Source organism: Cornus florida, unplaced genomic scaffold (genome assembly GCF_030987335.1).
Source record: "Cornus florida cultivar Cherokee Brave unplaced genomic scaffold, ASM3098733v1 CherokeeBrave_3.0.0_Hap2_Chr04, whole genome shotgun sequence".
Taxonomy (NCBI): domain Eukaryota; kingdom Viridiplantae; phylum Streptophyta; class Magnoliopsida; order Cornales; family Cornaceae; genus Cornus; species Cornus florida.
In genome coordinates, this window is record NW_026775574.1 from 50,252,632 (window position 1) to 50,272,400 (window position 19,769).

The following is a 19,769-nucleotide window of genomic DNA, read 5'->3' on the forward strand; positions in this document are numbered from 1 at the left end:
TTTCAATTTCAATCTTGATCAGGCCGGCTCTAACCAAAGATTGCAGTTCAATAAGCTAGAAGAAATCCAAAAAGAGGCTTACAAAAATGCCAAACTTTATAAAGCAAAGACTAAAGCGTTCCATGACAAGTATATCGTCAAGAAGTTTTTTGATTTGGGTCAAAACGTTTGGCTTTTTAATTTCCGATTGCAACTCTTCCCTGGGAAGCTCCGTTCACGTTGGGAAGGTCACTTCCTAATCATTTCTGTCTTCCCCCTTGGTGCAGTTGAGTTCAAAGGCCTAAAGAATGGGAATCTTTTTAAGTTAATGGTCAGCGGCGTAAGCCTTACATTAACAATCTAGTTCTGGTCGGATATGTGGATTCCATCATCTTGACGGATCCAATTTACGAGGACTAGATAGATTCCCATATCGTCTAGCTATCAACATTAAATTTAGCACTTCAAGGAAGCAAATTCTTTCCATTCTAAGCTTCCTTATATCATTGTTACCATGAACCAAAAAAAAAAAAAAAAAATCTCTAAAAATGCCTATGTAGGGACTCCACTTTGCATTATTCAAGAATCATTTAAATTTCCATTCTAGTGGTCATTGTGGGTTTCTTTAGTCATATAAAGGTTTGGTAACATTTTCGGGAGTCTTTAAGCTATAATCCATAAAAAGACTGAGCATATTTGCGTCCGGATGCCATTTCCCGCGTCCGGATGCCAATAACTGAAGTATCTCACGTTTGAACGCCACATACTGTGTCTGGATGCCACCACCTAGAAGCACATGCGTTCGGACGCCAACACCTACTACTTCTCGCGTCCGGATGCCAAAACTTGCATCCGGACACCATTTCATATATAGCAGCCCATAACGCACATACATCTCCCAGTGTGCGTAACATTACCGTCCGCGTTCGGATGCCAGCTCTTGAGTCCGGATGCGAAAGCCCAGTAAGTAAACCCGAGCCCAGCTTGGGTTTTAATATTTCCTACCCTTCATTATATATTTGCACTTCCTTTATTCCATCTTCACAACCTCTGCCTCCCACCTTCTAACCCTACCTTACACACCTTCTAAAACTTGTTTTTTACCCTCTCCATCTCCATTATTCATTAAATCTTCCTCTTCCATTATCATCATTCCATTAAAGAAGGCAAGGTTTAAATCTTCAAATTAAGGTAAGTTCTTTTATCTTCCTTTTTTTGATTCTTGAATACTTCATAGAGATTAAAACTTGATTTTATGGGAGATTGATTTATTAAGTGAGAAATTGTTATGCTTGCATTCTAGATTCATGTTTGTTGGATTACAATCATTCTAATATTCAAAAGTGTTCTTTACTTTTCAGTCCTGCACATCACGTGTTTAACAAAAGTCTTGAACCAACTTCCTTCACTCAAATGGCATCTTCTTCTGCTTCTAAGTGCCCTCGCACTTCAGAGGGGTCTTCTGAGGAAGTTCCTGCCCTGGATTGGACTGACTGGCCCATTGAATATGTGACTGAATTCACAATTGAGCATGAATTTCAAGACCATCCAGAAATGGTTTGGTTAGTTTTAGAGTTGAAAAATCGTGGTCTTGACAATTTATTTAAGCCATGTGCTCGTGTTTTCCTTCCGCAAATCAGCCAGCAATTTTATGCCAACACGTCACACTCATGTGCCGAGCCAAACGTGATATGGACAACAATTAATGGCATGCCTTTCACATTAACCATCAATGAAATTACCACAGCTTGGGACGTTCGTATGACTTCCCCTTTAAATGATAAGAATGAGCCTATCTATGGCGGTTGCCTGAACATAATTACCTTACCGGACATTGTGCGTAAAATTTGTCACAACAACTTCACACATCATTGCACAACGAGCACTAACAAGTCTTACATTTCATGCCGGTTTTGGTTTTTAGACTCTGTCCTTAGTCAGAACATCTTTCCGGTTGCTAGGCATTCAGAACGAAAGGGTGCTTTTCTGACTATCCTCTATGTTGCGAAAAGGGTATATTGGTTTTGTGTTCTACAGTTAATTTGGGATCAAATTCTGAAACTCTATCGTGAACTCATTGTGAAGCAAGTGGATAATGCTTTGACATGGGTGTTTCCCTTTCCTTATTTGATCATAAAAATGCTAAAGAAAAAGGGACTCAAGGTGTGCCGAAGTGAGGAGAAGAAGGAGGATGTGTATCAGTACAATCTCACTAAATGGAAGAAGAGCTGCTCTCAATTGAAAAAGGGTAGACAGCTACGCATCAGTGATGAGTTTAATTAGGGTGATGTGGATATTCCTTTGGAGGCTGAGCATGATGATCCTGCACCTGCTGGTCCAATGCCACCTGTCATGACTAGGGCAGAGTATAACTCTTTTAGCACTCGGCTTGATGCTCTTCAGCTGCGGGTCGGTACCATGGAGGGCACCCTTACAGACTTTCATAAGGAGACAAGAGAAGGATAACAACTTCTGTAGACAATGATGCAGTCACTTATCGACCGTGGTGGTGCTGGTCCTTGTCCATCGTCCTTCACCTTTATGGAGGATTGAGCATTGTGTTGCTCTTTAGTTTATCTAGTTAATGCTATTTATTTCTGCCTTGTGTGTTTTAAGTAATTCTAGGTTTTGGGCCATTTTGGCATGACAATTGTGGGTACACTTTTTGATGTGTGCATATTTTGGTTTTCTTTCCCAGTTTTGAATAAAGTATGACATTTTACTTCATATTGATATCTTTATATATGTTTATGCTTTTATACTTGGTACCCAATTTTTTTTTTTGTGAATAGATTATCAGGTCCAAGTTTGGGGGAGAGAAGTTTAGTTTTCTGACTAAGACTGGTTGCACTGGAGTTTCTATCTCGCACTCGGTAGTTTCTCTCCTTTTACACATCTTTACTTAATTTTTCTATATTTGTTTTCATACATTATGGACAATGTATATGTAAGTTTGGGGGTGTTGAGAGTTGTTATTCACAGGCACATTGTCATTGTTGAATATGGTTGAATTGTGTACATATAGTTGAATTGAAAAGGAAAAAAAAATGTGTGTAGGCAAATGATTTTTGGTGATATTGGAACTAAGTTTGGGGGGAATTTATGTGATTAAGACAACTTGTATACTTATATATGATATCAATGAATGATTAGAAGTTGCTGGCTTGAGTGCTCAAATGAAAAAGGTCCACTGCATGATTTAAATGTTTTATTTTGGAGTCTTTCATCTCTAAGTGACTTCACAATGCACATTGAGCACACCAGAAATTGCATTCCCTTCCTTGTGGTTTTACTTAATTGGCTCCCTGAATTAGTAAGTCGGATGAATGAAATAATCCTTGGCATTGAAAAAAAAAATTAATAAAAATGCATTCTTTCAATATGTCAACTAATTAAAAAGGAAGATAAGGAAAGAATGTAAGATGTATGATTAGTTTAAGTTCTCAGCTTAACCATTTTGAGTCATTACGCCCTTAGGAGTGTCTTTACACTTAACGCCTTATGACCATCTGGTTTGGGAGTCGTTGGCTCAATGCTTGTTATATGGGGTGATTAGAGAGCTTAAAGAACTTAGACATTGCACATGGTCATGCATAATAAAAAAATAAAAATAAAAAGCAACACAAAATGTGTTCAAATAAATTCATGCCTTGGATTATGATTTCAAAAGATAAATTAAGGATGTGAAAGACATTGTATGAGCCATAAAAGGGTTAAAAGTGCATTATAAAAAGAAAATAAAATTCCGGTTCACTTCTAAGGAACTTGAGATGAAATTCTATTATAAATGAGATGTTGAAGATTATGTATGTGGACTATTTTGTTGATGCATCAATGCTGGGAATTGAATATTGTTTTGAGAAGTCATTGTATGCATACTTGTTGTAGTCTTCATGATAGAGTCTTTCCCCCAAAGTCATATGTTTCAATTTATACTAGAATGAGCCTTGTTGCTTGATGTTTGTGGATATCATTTCTGGTACCTTCACGAGACTTCACTCGTCCTCTAGGGATACTTAGGGGTCTAAAAGGCTTGTTGCATGTGCTAAATGCAATCGTCACTCCCACGAAAGAGGAGACATTTGTGTTTCAATTTTGTTTTGCTAAGGGACTGGCAAAATGTAAGTTTAGGGGTGTGATAAGCATCAAATATTGTATATTTAAGCACCCTTAATTGCATTAGTTAAGCCCTTTATTTGATATGTTTATATAGATTAACTACATTTTTATGTTTTTGTGTTTTTGGAGGTTTTATTGCTAAAAAGGAATAAGAATTAGGTTTTAAGGGCTTTTGGAGCATAAGTCATATCGGGCCTACATATCAAGTGGTTTTGAAGGAGAAATGAAAGAAGAAGCCAAGTAGCATGCCTCGCGTCTAGACGCAAGAACCGGACGACACCTATTAGAACTTCGCGTCCAGATACATGAATTGGCATTCGGACGCCAACTGTTAGGACATCGTGTCCAAACACCATTCTTCATGTCCGGACGCAAGGTTACGGGCCCCCATTTTGAATAAGTCATATTCTGTTCCAGATAAAGGGGGGATTTGAATTTTGACGAGTTGTTTTGTTTTGAAACTCATCCGGGGATAAAGAGAGGGTAGAGGCTTGAATCAAGTCAGTTAGTTTTGGATTCTAACAAAAGATTGTGAGGGAGAGGATTTTCTTTAGGGTTCTTGGTATGCTCGCCGCGTTGTACCCAAATTAGTGCAGTAAAAGTGTGGCCAAGTTTTAAATTTATAAAATGCCATTACTTACCCTAACTACTAAATATAGCTAGGGTGAGTAGGGATCGTCCCAGGGGGTTGGGTGCGTATTTGAAATGGAAACAAGGTTGGATTAGTAGGTAGAGTGATCAAAAGATGATTTATTTAGTTAGCTAAGCTACAATGCAATTAAAATTAAAACAAATACAAGGAAATAATCTAGAAAGAAAGAAAAAGATATAAAGGAGAGGACTTAGGGTTTTAGAGCTCACCACTAAGCTTGACTTCACTAAACACTAGTAATTGTACATCAATGGGGAAATTGAATTGCAACTTGTGTGTGTGTAACATTAATTGAAACTAAGCATTGATGGCAAATAATTATAGATTGTCTAGCCAAATTAAATGGAAAGCACAACCTATCAAATGAAACCAAAATCCATTCAATGAAACCACAATTTGTGCACACACAACTATCTAAAGACATACACCCTTTCCATTCATAAGTATGGAACACCAAGGAATAAGAATAGATTGTCCACCTATCTAGGAATTTAAAGCAACTACACTACATCTAGACTAAAGACATGAAAATTAAACTAATTAAGCTAAAGGTGTGGCACAATCCATCAAGAAACAAGTGTGAACCATCAAATAAATTACAAGAGTGTCCAATTAAGCTCTATATTTTGATCATCACTAGATTAACTTCATTAATACAATTAGACATGCATGAATTCTATTAAATCTAGAGAAAATCACATGAATCATCCATTCTAGCATACATAGACATATGATTAGAAGTAGATAATCAATTGAAAGCATTAACCTATACACATCAAGGAGAAACCACAAGATATATATGAATCCAAGATGAAAACATTTATTACAATTAAATCCCCAAAAATATACAAAAGACTAGGTCTAGGAAGCAAACTTAGGGGCTAACTCTAGCCCCAAGTAGATGTTTAGCCACTCATTGAAGTAGTTATCTAACACTCAAGGGCTATCTCCATGGTAGGAATGATCTCCTTCTTGATGGAAACCCTAGATGAATGGAAGAACTCTCAAATGGTGTATAGCTCTCTTATCTCTAGCCTTCTCTCCAATATTTCTCTATGATTGTATGATTGAATCTATGTGTAAAAATGGCTCAAAATCCTTATATAGGTAGGTCAAGTGTCACACCCAATGGTCAGGTCTCGTGCACAAGGGCTTTTCCATTGATTATACCACGAGCTATCTTTCAATAAGCTGGACTCTGTTTTATTTTGGACTTAAGGAGGTTCAATCGATCGAATTCCGATGGGGTCAATCGAACTCTGGCCAAATCCATCGAAGTTTGTCTAAATCAATCAACCATGGCGGCGTCTTTTTGGAATACAACAAATCTCTGAGATATTTTGGGATATTTTGGGAACAACACAAAAGTGGTAGGTGGGGATAAGATCAAGGAAGTTTGATCGATCGAATGAATGGTGAGATCGATCGAAGATGAAAATTTTTGAGGATAAGGACAAGGGGTTTGATCCATCTTGATGAGGCTGGATCGATCACTATGAGATCGATCGAAGCTTGCTATTTTTCCACCACTTTGCTTCTATTTGCTCCTTTCTTCCATTCAGCTTAAGATAGCTTCTTTTATGCTCTAATTTGGTTGAATTGACTTATTTTAGGGATAAACGCCTGAAAAGGGCAATAACATGAAATTAGTCTAAGACTGGAAAATAAGATAGATAAAGGTTCTAGAATACTCAAGCTTAAGGGGTTTAAATACGCACTTTTCAGCACTCATCACACCCCCAAACTTAAATATTGTAAGTCCTAAGCAAGGAACTATAAAGTAAAGGAATGAAGTGAACAACTACACAACTATGGTCTAGAAAGCAATAAAAGGATAACGCCACTTTCGTAGGGAACACGATTGCATTTAGCATATGTAACAAGCCTTTTAAACTCCTAGGTTACCCCTAGCAGACGAGTGAAGTCTCGTGAGGGTTTCCAGAAATGATACCCACAAACATTAAGTTCATTCTCACAAAAGAGGTACCAATATTGTAAACAAGCATTAGGAGAAAACTACCTCAAGTATGCAATTTTTCAAACATTTCCAAGCAATCTTCCAAAATCTCAACATCAAGCAAGCAAGTATGGTCCTTTACAAATCAAGAAAATGATCATGCAAATCAAAACAACTTTAGAATCCTTTTTGAGTGGACTGACATCAAATATGTTGCTATCTAAGCTAACTAAAGAAATGATCACATCTTTACCCTCAAACTAGCACACAAATTTAGTACCGATCATCAACATAAAGAGTGGATCTTTTATTAAAGCTTTATTGTTCTAGGTGTGCTTACTCTTTTCACTCAAATTTTTTTTTTTCTAACCCTAAGGATCAAAGATGGAAGCATAGCGCAATGTATTGATCTATTAAACTTTCTAGCGATCCATGAGGTTGAGCGTTAGGTCAATGACTCCCAAACCGGATGGCTTTAGGGCACTAGGTGTTTAAACACCCCTAAGGACTTACAAGCTCAAATCAACTAGGCTACAAATCAAAACAATCTCCATCTAATCATTTCCCACTTCTCACCTTTTAGGAGATTTCCTCACTTTTATTTTATTTTATTTTTTGCTTTTGCAATAACATTTTATTATTATTATTATTATTATTTTATTTATTTTATTATTATTTTATTTTTTCAAGTTCAATTATTAACCTAGAGTTTGGGCCCTCCACCTTTCGGCGCGAGAAATTCAGTGCTTGATGAGGCTAGAATCTCGGCTACTCAATGAAAAGGGTTTGTTATCCATCTTTATCAGAAATGAAAGCTTTCAATGCACTACTAGCTCAATTGGGATATAACCAATTTAATAATCAACAAAGCATGTACTCCACAAATGAATGCTAGTGTACGTCTGTGTTACTGTAGAATCCTAGAGTGAATCTCAAAACAATCACAAAATCAGGATAATGTGAACCATAAGTGCAAGCAAGATATCAATCTTTCGAAAAATTTACTCCTAAATGGCATCCACAAGGCATACAACGAGTATTGGACTCTTAAGTTAAGCAATTTTTAAATTTTAAGCAATATAGTCCTTAAAATATCAAAATCATAGCTAGCATGGATCTCCAATGTCAATCATGCATTAAGTCTCAAACTTAAGTAGAATGTAACAAAGACACCTTACCCCCAAACTTAAACCACACATTATCCTCAATGTGCAATGCAAACAATGGAAAAGATGGAAAGAGTATACCGTGGTGGCAAATCATGAAGCCCGGCAATGATCCAATATAAAGAGGCATCTCCCCCAAACTTGGAATCAACAACCTACTTGAATAACCACACTAGCAAACTCACATCAAATATCAAATGGGATAAGAATAATCAAATCATGCATTTTAAGACAATATAACACAAGATGTAAGAGAGATATGAGATTTAGCCCTAATTAAAGCATAAAGTATGCATGACTACACATAAGGGCACCATGGTGAAAAGTTTTTATATTTTTGTTTAATGAAAACAAGTATATACAAAATGCAAGAAAATATGGACAATGAGTGCTAAGTTTAATGTCTCTAGCTAGACAGAATGCTGCTTTGAAAGATCGATTTAATTATTATTACTATTATTATTATTATTATTATTTATTTTTTTTGAAATGTCCTGATCGATCAAACAAAGATCGATCAAATCATGATTGATCCAAACCTGAAAGTCTATATACAACTTCGAACGATACACAGAGAGATGAAAAATGCAGAGATCCAAAAATTTTCTAAGTATAGAACTCCGATCGATCCAAGGAAAACCAGATCGATCTTGGAATTTTCAGATCGATCGGAAAGAAAATTCGCATGATACACAGAGAGTTGAAATATGCAGGAAATGTTCGCACGATGGAATAAAAAGATGATTGGATGCAGAGATGATGTTCTATCGATCAAAACTCTTTTGAGATTGATCGAACAGCCAAAAATAAGTAAGAATTTGAACTTATCATTGAAAACATTGAGTGCATCACTATATCTCTTCATAAATTGGATCTACCAAAAGGGCAGCCTCCATATACCTTTGAAAAACCTGTCCCTCAATGTAGGGTTTCAACCTTTACCCGTTCACCTTGAATGTGTTACCATTCTTTAAACTTTGAATTTCAACCACCCTATGCAGTGCAACAGAGATGATCTCATACAAACCTTCCCATTTGGTACGTAACTTCCTGGGGAAGAGTTTTAACCTAGAGTTGAAAAGCCAAGCTTTTTGACCAGGCTCAAAAGATTTCTTCACAATGTGTTTGTCATGAAAAGCTTTAGTTCTCTCTTTGTAGAGTTTGACATTATCATAGGCATTGTATCTCAACTCTTCTAACTCACTCAATTGGAGTAATCGGTTCTCTCTGGCTTTGTCAAGGTCAAGATTGAGCTTTTTAATTGCCCACATAGCTTTGTGTTCTAGCTCACCCGAAAAATGGCAAGGCTTTCCATAAACAAGTCTATAAGGAGACATGCCAATGAGAATCTTATATGCCGTTCGGTAAGCCCACAAAGCGTCATTCAACTTACGTGACCAACCCTTCCGGGTTGTGTTAACCATTTTCTCAAAAATATGTTTAATTTCCCGGTTTGAAACTTCTACTTGCCTACTTGTTTGAGGATGGTAAGGAGTGGCGACTTTATGAGTAACAGAGTACTTAAGAAAGAATTTCCTTAAGAATTGATTGCAAAAATGCTTTCCTCCATCACTAATCATAGCTCTTGGCATACCAAAATGAGTGAAAATGTTGGATTTAAGGAATTGGACAACCACAGAGTGATCATTTGTTTTGGTAGCACAAGCCTCCACCTATTTAGAAACATAGTCAACGGAAAGCAAAATATATTGATATCCATAAGACAGAAGAAAAAGACCCATAAAATCAATGCCCTAAATATCAAAGATTTCAACAACAAGAATATTTGTTATGGGCATCTGGTGGTGTGTCGCCACACCATAAGCTTGAGAGTGTGCATTAAGGCGAGGGCCAAGAGTTTTACATTTATAAAAGCCACTACTACCTTTACTAAAAATATAGTTAGGGCGAGTAGGGATCGTCCCAAGGGATTGTGGATTTTGCTAGGTCGAATTGTGCTGTGGAATCGCGATTAGGGTTCTTAGGTTGAGTGATCAAACAAATGGTTGGTTGGTTGTTTAAACTAGAGAGCAACTAAATTAAACTAAGTAATAGAAAGCAATTAAGAGTAAATAAGAGAGAGAAGAGTCTTGGGGTTTAGAGATCACTACCAAGCAATGCATTTCTATACCATTGACAAGTGACTAATGAGGGCAAATGGTGTGTTGCAATATTGGTGTGTGTGTGTATTTGGTTGATTCAATAAGTAAGGATGACTAGTTAATCATATATTATCTAAACAACATGTGAAAGGCACAATAGATCAAAACAAGTCATTAATCATTTCATTAAGCTCACAATCCAAATATACCACAATGTTAGAGACATATGCTACTTGCATTCAAAAGTATAAAACATCAAACAACAAGCATGGATTATCCTCCCATTTAACACTACACTACAACTACACTATATCTATACTACTAGCATGAAAGTAAACTAAAGGAGAGGTACAATCCATCAAGGAATAAGTATGAACCATCTAGTAAATCATAAGAACATTCCATTAAGCACTATGTTTTGACAATCTCTAGATCTATAGCATTAATATACATAGACATGTATCAATAACACAAAATCTAGAGATAAGCACATGAACATCTATTCTAGCATACATAGACATGTGGATAGAATGAAATGATCAATTGAAAGCATTAAACCATATAAATCATTGAATAAACAAGATCTATATATAACAAAGTGTCAAAACATGTATTACAATACTAATCCCTCAATAATACACAAGATTAAGATATAGAAAGTGCATGCTTAGGGCTAATTCTAGCCCCAAGAGGATGTCTAGCCACTCATGGTAGTGCTCCTCCAACCCTCAAGGGTAAGCTCCATGGAAGAAATCTGCTCCTTGTTGATGAAAAACCTCCAATAGTGTCTTTAGCTTCTAAAGTTGCCTCTACCAAATTACTAAAAATCTCCTTCTTCTTTTTTCTCAAAAAGTGTATCATATTCCTTATATAGGTAGGTCAAATAACACACAAAATGAGCTGGGGTCATGCAAAGCATATTCCCCAATGATTGGATACAAGACAACTTGAATGAGCTGGCTTTTTAACTTTTTCGCACTGGAGGAAGTTTGATCGATCGAACCTTGGACTTGGATCGATCGAACTTGGCTGAGATCTATCGAACTAAGGCTAGATCGATCCAACTGGGGTACGTTCTCCAAATAAGAACAAAGTTGAGATATTTTAAAGATATTTATGGGGAAAAGGACAAAAGTGGTTGGTAGGGTGGTGCAAATGGATAAGATCAATCATTTGGATGAGGACAAAGGTGTTCGATTGATCGAACTTTGGGCTTTCTGCTTTCGGTTCGAGGTTTGGATCTATCTTAAAATGCTGAGATCGATCCATGTTGGATCGATCGAACCTTTATCTTGGATCGATCAAGAAATGCTAAATGTCCACCTTTCTTCCTTTTGCTTCTTTCTTTCTCCACTTTGCTCATTTCTTTGTTTCATCTCAGAATTGCTTCATTTAAGCTCTTATTTGGCTGAGTTAGCTTATTTTCGGGATAAGTGCCTGAAAAGAGAAATAACATGAAATCAATCTAAAACGGTAAAGTAAGATAGATAAATGTACTAGAATACCAAAGCTTAAAGGGTTTAAATACGCACTTTTTAGTGCTCATCACACCCCCAACCTTAAATATTGCTAGTCCCTAGTAATAAACTATAAAGTAAAGGAATGAAATGAATAACTAAACAACTATAACTACAAATCAATAAATGGATAACACCACTTTCGTAGGGAACACGATTGCATTTAACACATGCAACAAGCCTTTTAAACCCCTAGGTTTCCCCTAGTGGACGAGTGAAGTCTCGTGAGGGTTTCCAAAAATGATACCCACAAACATTAAGCTCATTCTTTCTAAAGAGGTACCAATATTATAAACAATCATTGGGAGAAAACTACGTCAAGTATGCATTCTTTTAACCATTTCTAAGCAATCTCTCAGAATCTCAACATCAAGCAAGCAAGTATGGTTCTCCACACATCAAGAAAATGATCATGCAAATCAAAACAATTCTAGAATCCTTTTTGAGTGGACAAGCATCAAATGTGTTGCTATCTTAGCCAACTAAGGAATTAATTACATTCTTACCCTTAAACTAGCATACAAATCTAGTACCGATCATCAAGACAAAAAGTGGACCTTTTATTAAAGCTTTATTGATCTAGGTGCGCTTATTCTTTTCACTCAATTTTTTTTTTTTTTTTTGAAAGGATCAAAGATGGAAGAATGGTACAATGTGTTGATCTATTAAGCTTTCTAGCGATTCATGATGTCGAGCGTTAGGTCAATGACTCCCAAACCAGATGGCTTTAGGGCACTAGGCATTCAAATACCCCTACGGACTTACAAGCTCAAATCAACTAGGCTACAAATCAAGACAACTTCTATCTAATCATTTCTCACTTCTCACCTTTTGGGAGAAGTCCTCATTTTTTATTGCTTTTGCAACTTTTTCTTTTTTTTTTTTTCTTCTTTTTTTTATTTTTTTTATTTTTTACTTCAATTATTAACCTAGAGTTTGGGCCCTCCACCTTTCGGCGTGATAAGTTCAGTGCTTGATGAGGCTAGAATCCCGGCTACTTAGTGAAAAGGGGTTGTTATCTACCTTTATCAAGAATGAAAGCTTTTAATGCACTACTAGCTCAATTGGGATATAACTAATTCAATAATCAACAAAGCATGTACCTCACAAATGAATGCTAGTGTGCGCCGGTGCTAGTGTAGAAAACTAGAGTGAATCTTAAAATAATCACAAAATCAAGATGATGTGGACCCCAAGTGCAAGCATGATATTAATCTTTCGAAAAATTTAATCTTAAATGGCATTAAAAGGGTATACAAGGAGTATTGGACTCTCAAGTCAAGCAATTTTTAAATTTTAAGCAATATAGTCCTCAAAAGATCAAAATCATAGCTAGATATGGACCAATCATAGAAATATCCTCAAATACACAGCACATGCTCAAAAGATATGCAATTTAAAATTAACACTGCAAAGCACCATTCCCCCTAAACTTAAATGGCACAATGTCCTTAATGTGCAAAGAGAACAAAGGAGAGAGTATACCAAGGCAACTAAGCAAGAATGATCGGGACTGAAATATCCAAAGTGGGTGACATAGCCCCCCCAAACTTAAGATTAACTGTGGTCCTGAAAATTGGCACTTGGATAAACTCATCAGATAACAAAATGGGATAATCAGTGCACAGTGGACATACAAGTGTAAATGGGATAAAGAGATAAAGAAATGAGAGAGGTATAAGGGTGGTCCTGAAAATCGGGTAGTCCTCTCTCACTGAAGTTACTGTGACGCACCTGATGGAGTCAAACATTCAGATATAAGAACATAATCATATGACATCCATAATAAAAGCATGGATAAATGAAATAAAGTACTGGTCCATCAAAAGATCTAAGCCGATAGACCGACTGCAAAAAAGATATATAGTATCAAAAATAGAGTATCAAAGATAGAGAAGGATCATAAAAAGATAAAAAGAACTGGGAGCTCAGGATGATGAGGTAGGATGGGTAGGTCGGGCTCCGCGGATATCTCTGGATAGATCTCGGAACATAGTCGTGACATCCGTGCGGAAGGTAGTAAAATCAGCTCTATGGGCCATAAGATCAACTTTGTGGGCCATAAGATCAGCTCGCAAAGCAACAACAACATCCTCAAGAGTCTGCAGGCGTACTCCAAAGCCAGGGGTCTGATATGGAGACTCAGGTATAGAAGAATCAAAAGACTGAGAATTTTGAGTATGCTCCTGTAACGACCCGGTCATTTGCCTTCCTTTCCTTTTTTCCTGAAATTTTATGAATGAATTTTTTTCGTTTAATTTTCTTTTCTGAGCTCTGTTTCATGTCGCTTAGTGTCATCTCGAGTGCTCAGAATTGGTTCTTGAGAGTCTTTTCTGTGGATTGACAACTTCCTTTAAGGACTGAGTCATTTTTACATTTTTCGTTTTTCGACACTATGCGCTAGTTCGTCCTTTTCCCTATTCTGTCTTATCTTCGTTTGTTAGTTTTTGGCACAACCTCACTTCTCATGCTCGGAGTTGGTTTTTGACTTCACGTGCCTTCATCTTGAGTGGTTTCCACGAAATACGTATATTTACTTTTGCAAGAAAGTACTCTAGTTGCACCCGGTGTCCATAGGGGCATGGATGCGAAATTGTTTGAAATTATTTTCTTTTCTTGGGGTGTTTTTCGTAAATATCTTTTGAAGATATTTTATTTTAGGGGTTTTTAGGAAAATATTCTTTGGAAGATATTTTCATTCTGGGCCATAAGTGCAGTTTTCACTTTTTGGAGGCAATTGTGCAATTAATGAAAGTTATTGCAAAATGTCTTGTTTTGAGCCTGGATCCTCGTACGGGATTCATTTTCACATTTTGTTGAGTTGTGTATTCTTGGAATTTCCTCCTGGTCGATGTTTTCCAGTTTCAGGGTTTTTGGCCCCGATTTTTGCCAAACTTGTTTTGGGCATAACTTTCTGCTCCGGACTCAGTTTTTGACGCTGTTTCTTCCGTTGTTCATATTTTATTATTTTGAATCTTTTTTATTCACAAAGTTTTGCCATTTGAGCACGTCTGCTCAAATTTTACTTTTTAAGACCTGCCGGGGCCCGTTCGGGGCACTTTTTGAGATTTCTATAAAAGGGGGGTGAGATATTTCATTTTTGATCTTCTCCCCTCTTCATGCACGACCTGGAGCTCCCATGGCAGCCCAAGGGGTGCTGCCATCTTCTCTCTTCTCTTTTGGTTCACTTTTCCTTGATGGAAAGTCTTCGGCCTTAACGTTTGTTGTTCCCCTCGCCGTGTTCTACCTTTCCCCCTTATTAGAATTCAGTTTTGACCATTTCTTGAGTTTGGTTTTGAGGTCAAGTTATGATTTTTATAGGGCTTCTTGCGGATTTATGTTCACGGTGTTGTCCCCGACAAAACCTCTCGGTATCGTCGAATTCGGAGCACTTTTATTTTAGTGGGCCTTTGGGATTTTCATCTCAAATTGAGGTAGGGGATGTTTTAGGTTTAAATTCTTATTATATAGCATGCTTGTGATGCTTATACTACTTGTTTGCATGATTAAATATAAAATCTAGAGATTTTATTATTTATTTTACTTGTACGGGATCTAATTTTCCCGGTTGCTCATGACTTGGTTTAAGTATGTAGCATGATTTTATATTGCCCCTTGATATGCTCATTGTTTTGTTTTAAAATTGGAACATTTGAATAAGTATTAAAGATTTTATTTAATATTTATCTTAGGTGAAAGATTAATTCACATGGCCTTAACTAGCTTAAAATCAATATGTGTTAGCATATTAAATTAGGCCTTAGCATGCTCTCCAACATAGTTGAATTTCAAAGTGATTGGAGGTGTTTTGAAAATTAGTAATTATTAATTAATTTGCCCCGAGTACACTATTCACTCTATTTAAATTCCGACTTGATATTTTTGATTTACATACCATATAGCTTCACATATATTTGATTTAGAATATTCAGTTAGGTTTTGAAACCTTTTATTTAATTAAATTCCATATTTAAGATTTAATCCTCATGGTGATATACAACTTGGAATTGAATTGTGGCATGCTAGAAAATTAAGCTTAGGTATAGTTGTTCACATATATTAAATTGGGATTAATTGCATGAGAATTGCAACTTTTAATTTATATTTAACTTTAGTGAAAGGTTAAGTCACATGGTCTTAAATTGAATGAAATAAACTTGTAATGTGATATTACATTAGTGCTTGGCATATTCTCTAAGATATGTTAAATTGAGAGCATTTGGTTAAATTAAAAAATCTAGAGATTTTAATTAAAAGAATTAATTAAAATCTATTTTGTGGTCCCATTAGCTTAGTTAAGGTTTTAACTTGATATTTGTATTGGCCATGACTTGTTTACTAGTATATATTAATTTGGGACTATTAGAAGTTGTTTTAGAACCTTGGTAATTAAATTAGCATGATTTAATAAAAGTTCTACTTTGTTGTTCCAACAACCTAATTGAGTTTTAGAATGGATATAGGTGATGACCATACCATGTCCTTTAACATGTATTAAATTGAGGTTATTTGGAATTGAATTGGAATCTAGAGAATTTAATTATGTTTATCTATTTAAATTCTTTCAATTTGCTCCATGATCTAGTTGTGTTTTAGAAGTGGTTTCTATATTCAAATCATGGACTTAGACTTGTTGTATGTTCATTTGGTTATGTTTTGAACATTGGATAACATAGTTGCTATGTTTGTATTCGTGATAATATGTTTTCCTTATTGAATATATTGTTGCCTTGTGTAATGATTTGTACACTTCGTGTTTAACATCTTTCATGCATAGTGTGTAACGAATCGCACACTGAAGATTTGACATTCATCATATCATATTAGTTGTGGATTTTGAGCATGTATTGTATAGGTTTCCAAATTTGGTTGTGCTTAGTAGATAGTTGATTATCTTGCACATTCCTGTTGTATATGCGTTGTTGCACAACTTGTTGATTTTGGAAACTTGGGAATGTCGTTGTTTGACTATGGCTAGGACGTGGTTCTAGTACGGGGGATAGTCCCTCTATATGGTCTAGTGCGCACATAGGGAGGTTACCCATGGGCTAGTAACCCTAAACTAACTATGTTGTCGGTCTGATCCGGCGTGACGTCCGATTATCCACTTTGTTTGATTTCGCATTTCATTTTCAAGTTGATAACTAGATGATGTTGTAACTTGTTGTTTCTTATTTGTCGTTCCATTTTAAGTTACAGGATGTTAACTTTGCGAAATTGTGCTTTATGCATTGTATTGAAAGTTCCAATGTTGGTTAAATTGTATCGATATTGAAAATCGTGTTTTGACGTTCTAATAAAGCTTATGATTGATCCTATTGATTCTTTTATAACATAGACGTTAGGTGGCATGAACCACTGCTATTATTTTGTGCTTTAGATTCTAAGTTGATGGCTTTGAGAACTTAAACCTTGTTGCATTGTATAACATGCTCTTTTGTTGTTGAATTGCATGGATAATGTGATTCTTGTTAACTTGTATTCAAATATGCTTTTGTCATGTTGTATAGATTACTCTAGACCTAGTTCAATTGTATTGAAAATGCAATTCATGTTAACCTATGCTCAAGCATTCTTCTTGTCGTGTTCTTTGGATTATCCCAACCATGATTCGTTTCATACATGTATGTATATCATGATTCTTGTTGCTTAGACTCTAAGGTAGCTTAGGATGCTCCCCGAGTCTCACTTGGACATAGATGTTAGGTGGCATGAGCCCGTTTAACATGTTTCATCTTAAGGTGATAAATTTGTAAAATGCTAGGTCGATGCATGCTTATCTCCTACGAGTAGATTTATGTTACTCACCCCTACGATACTGGGGCATATTTCAGGTACGAAGACTTGGTTCGTGAAGCCTAGCATTCCTTGGATGTCGTGTAGCTTTCAAGTTTCCATTTCATGCAAATGTTAGCATGAAATGTCTTTTTGTAGACTTATATGTCAAAATATGTATATTTGATTCCATGTATGTAATGTGTACTTAAGTACACTCCTTTCAATGTATTTGATAGGTATGAGATGAGGTCGGAGGCCAATGATATGTGTATTGTATTTTATATAACTTTTTAACTTCATAAAATATTATGAAAACCTTGAAAAATCGCAAGTCATTGCTTCACCATGGTTGCATCGGGTGTGGGAATTCCATTTTCATTCTTTCATAGGGTCTTATTAATCTCGTATGAAGTGTGGCCAAGGGCCAAACGGTCATTTGATCCCATTTTACATTTTTGGATTCCATGTTTTCCATTCCAAGTTCATTTTTGCCTTTTTGCCCATTGGGGGGTCGGATTTTGCATCGGCTATATTTTTAAGCCATGGACCATTGTAGCGCGTCTAAATAGGTAAGTTACATTTGCGTGCATAGTCGTTTCTGGGCAAAACCTCATCGTTTGTGTTTTGAGCCTCCTGTGTTCATTTCGCATTTTTTTTTGCATATTCTGATGTAGGGGCATTATGGACCTTTCACCTCAGTTTTATTTTCTTCTTTCGACATGGTCGCTTAGAAAACGTGATTTTAGGGGGGGGGGGGTTTCTTTTTCGTGTTTTTCCAGAAAATGTCATCTTGGTACCAGAAATCCCTCGTGAAGTTTTAGCTTCCAGTTTTCATTTAGCAGCTTTATGACCCTCTTGTTCAATTCTGATCTAGGGGAATTTTGGGGATCTCATATTGAGTTTTTTTCGATTCCGTCCGCGCAGTCAGGTAGAAAGCTCGATTTTAGGGGAGGTTTCTTCTTCGTGTTTTTCCATAAAAACTCATCTTGACCTCCGTTTCAAGCCTCAGTTCTGGGCAGATCAAAAAAAATATAGCAGCAGCCAAGGGCTGCCACCAGCCATGTCTTTGGGCGCCGGCATGCACGCCGGTGGGCTTGCGCATGGGCGCCATGTGCGCCATGGCCCCCTCGTCGGGCCGCCGCGACGTCAACTCTTCATTTGGGCCTTTCTCTTTCGTCCGGACTCCGATTCAAGTGAATTTTTTTTTTAACTTGACTAATTTTTCGCTGTCTTTGTAACGGTGTACTCGGTTGTACCCGGTTCTTCCTGGATCATTACCAGTTTACCCTTTTTTCCTTAAGTGCTCGTTTTTCTTCGTCATGCCGTTTCTCCTTCGTTCGGACTCCGAATCATGCTATTCTTGAGTCCATCTTGATTAGTTTTTTGTTGTCCTTCCAGCGGTGTGTTCGGTGGCACCTGAATATACCATTTTAAAAAATGACTATTTTGCCCCTGGGGGCTTATTTGTCATATTTTCGATCTTTTGCTTCCGCATCAGTTCTTGTTGAGTCCCACGACTTCTTAGAGTCATGTTTTCTGTTTTCGCTTCCGCATTCGGATCTGTTATCGGATCATCCTTACGGTTCATCACAGGACATGCTGGCCTAAAAACAAGGGTCGTCACAGCTTCTGCTCATGAATAGGCAGCCTAGCTGGAGAGTGCTGCTCCTCTTCATCTGCAGGTCGCTCTAAATCAATGTCCATGCGCTTGGCAGCTGGATCAACTGGTGCATCGTCCTCTGCTGGATCTGCTGCTGCTGGGGCTGCCTCTGCCTCATCTTCCTCTAAATCATCTACTGCCTGTATAGCGTGGTCCTGAAGACGCCCAATGATGGAATTGTAGTTCTTATCCAAATCCTTTTTCTGGAAGGAATAGGATCCTATCTCTGGGTGCTCCCATAGATGGAATGGGTAGCGCTGGTCAATAAGAATCTGGGTGATGAGGTGGCCAAAAGGAAGGAACTTGGCCCGCTTGGGCTGTTCCTTGCTAATATAAGTGTCATACAACTGCCTCATCACGGTCCAGATGAGTGCGGGAATGTTCACCCAGCACCCTATATAGAATGCGCAGAGGGCTGTCAAGTAATCTCCTAGCCGTTGAATCTTGTGGCCGGCCATATAAATGTTTCGAAAGAGAACGGAATCAACAAACCACAAGTCGTCTGAAAGATATGTGTGGGTGGCGAAAGTCTCGCCAGCGACATGGTGACCTGTCAAAGCAACTGCCATGTCAGCATAAGAAGGCCTGTATAGCCTCGGATATAGCTCTTGAAGCTCTGGAGGGCATCTGTGTGGACAATGGCATGATCTGGAAAGTGTGTCCACAGTGATAGTAATCTGGTGGCCATCAATAGAAGTGACCATCTCTGCTGTAGTACGCAGGGACGATTGGAGGTTCTGGAAGAACACTCAGACAAGCCTCGGATAGACGGCCTCAGTAACTGGGGCAAGAATAGCTTAAAGGCCCTCCGAACAATATCATCATACCCTGATCGGGTC

The 19,769-nt window shown here is 37.2% G+C and overlaps 1 pseudogene; it reads right to left on the reverse strand.

The window, feature by feature from the left end:
* LOC132304954 (uncharacterized) overlaps positions 1 to 19,499 on the reverse strand; it is a 123,662-nt pseudogene extending 104,163 nt beyond the window's left edge.
* Between the last annotated feature and the right edge of the window lie 270 nt (positions 19,500 to 19,769).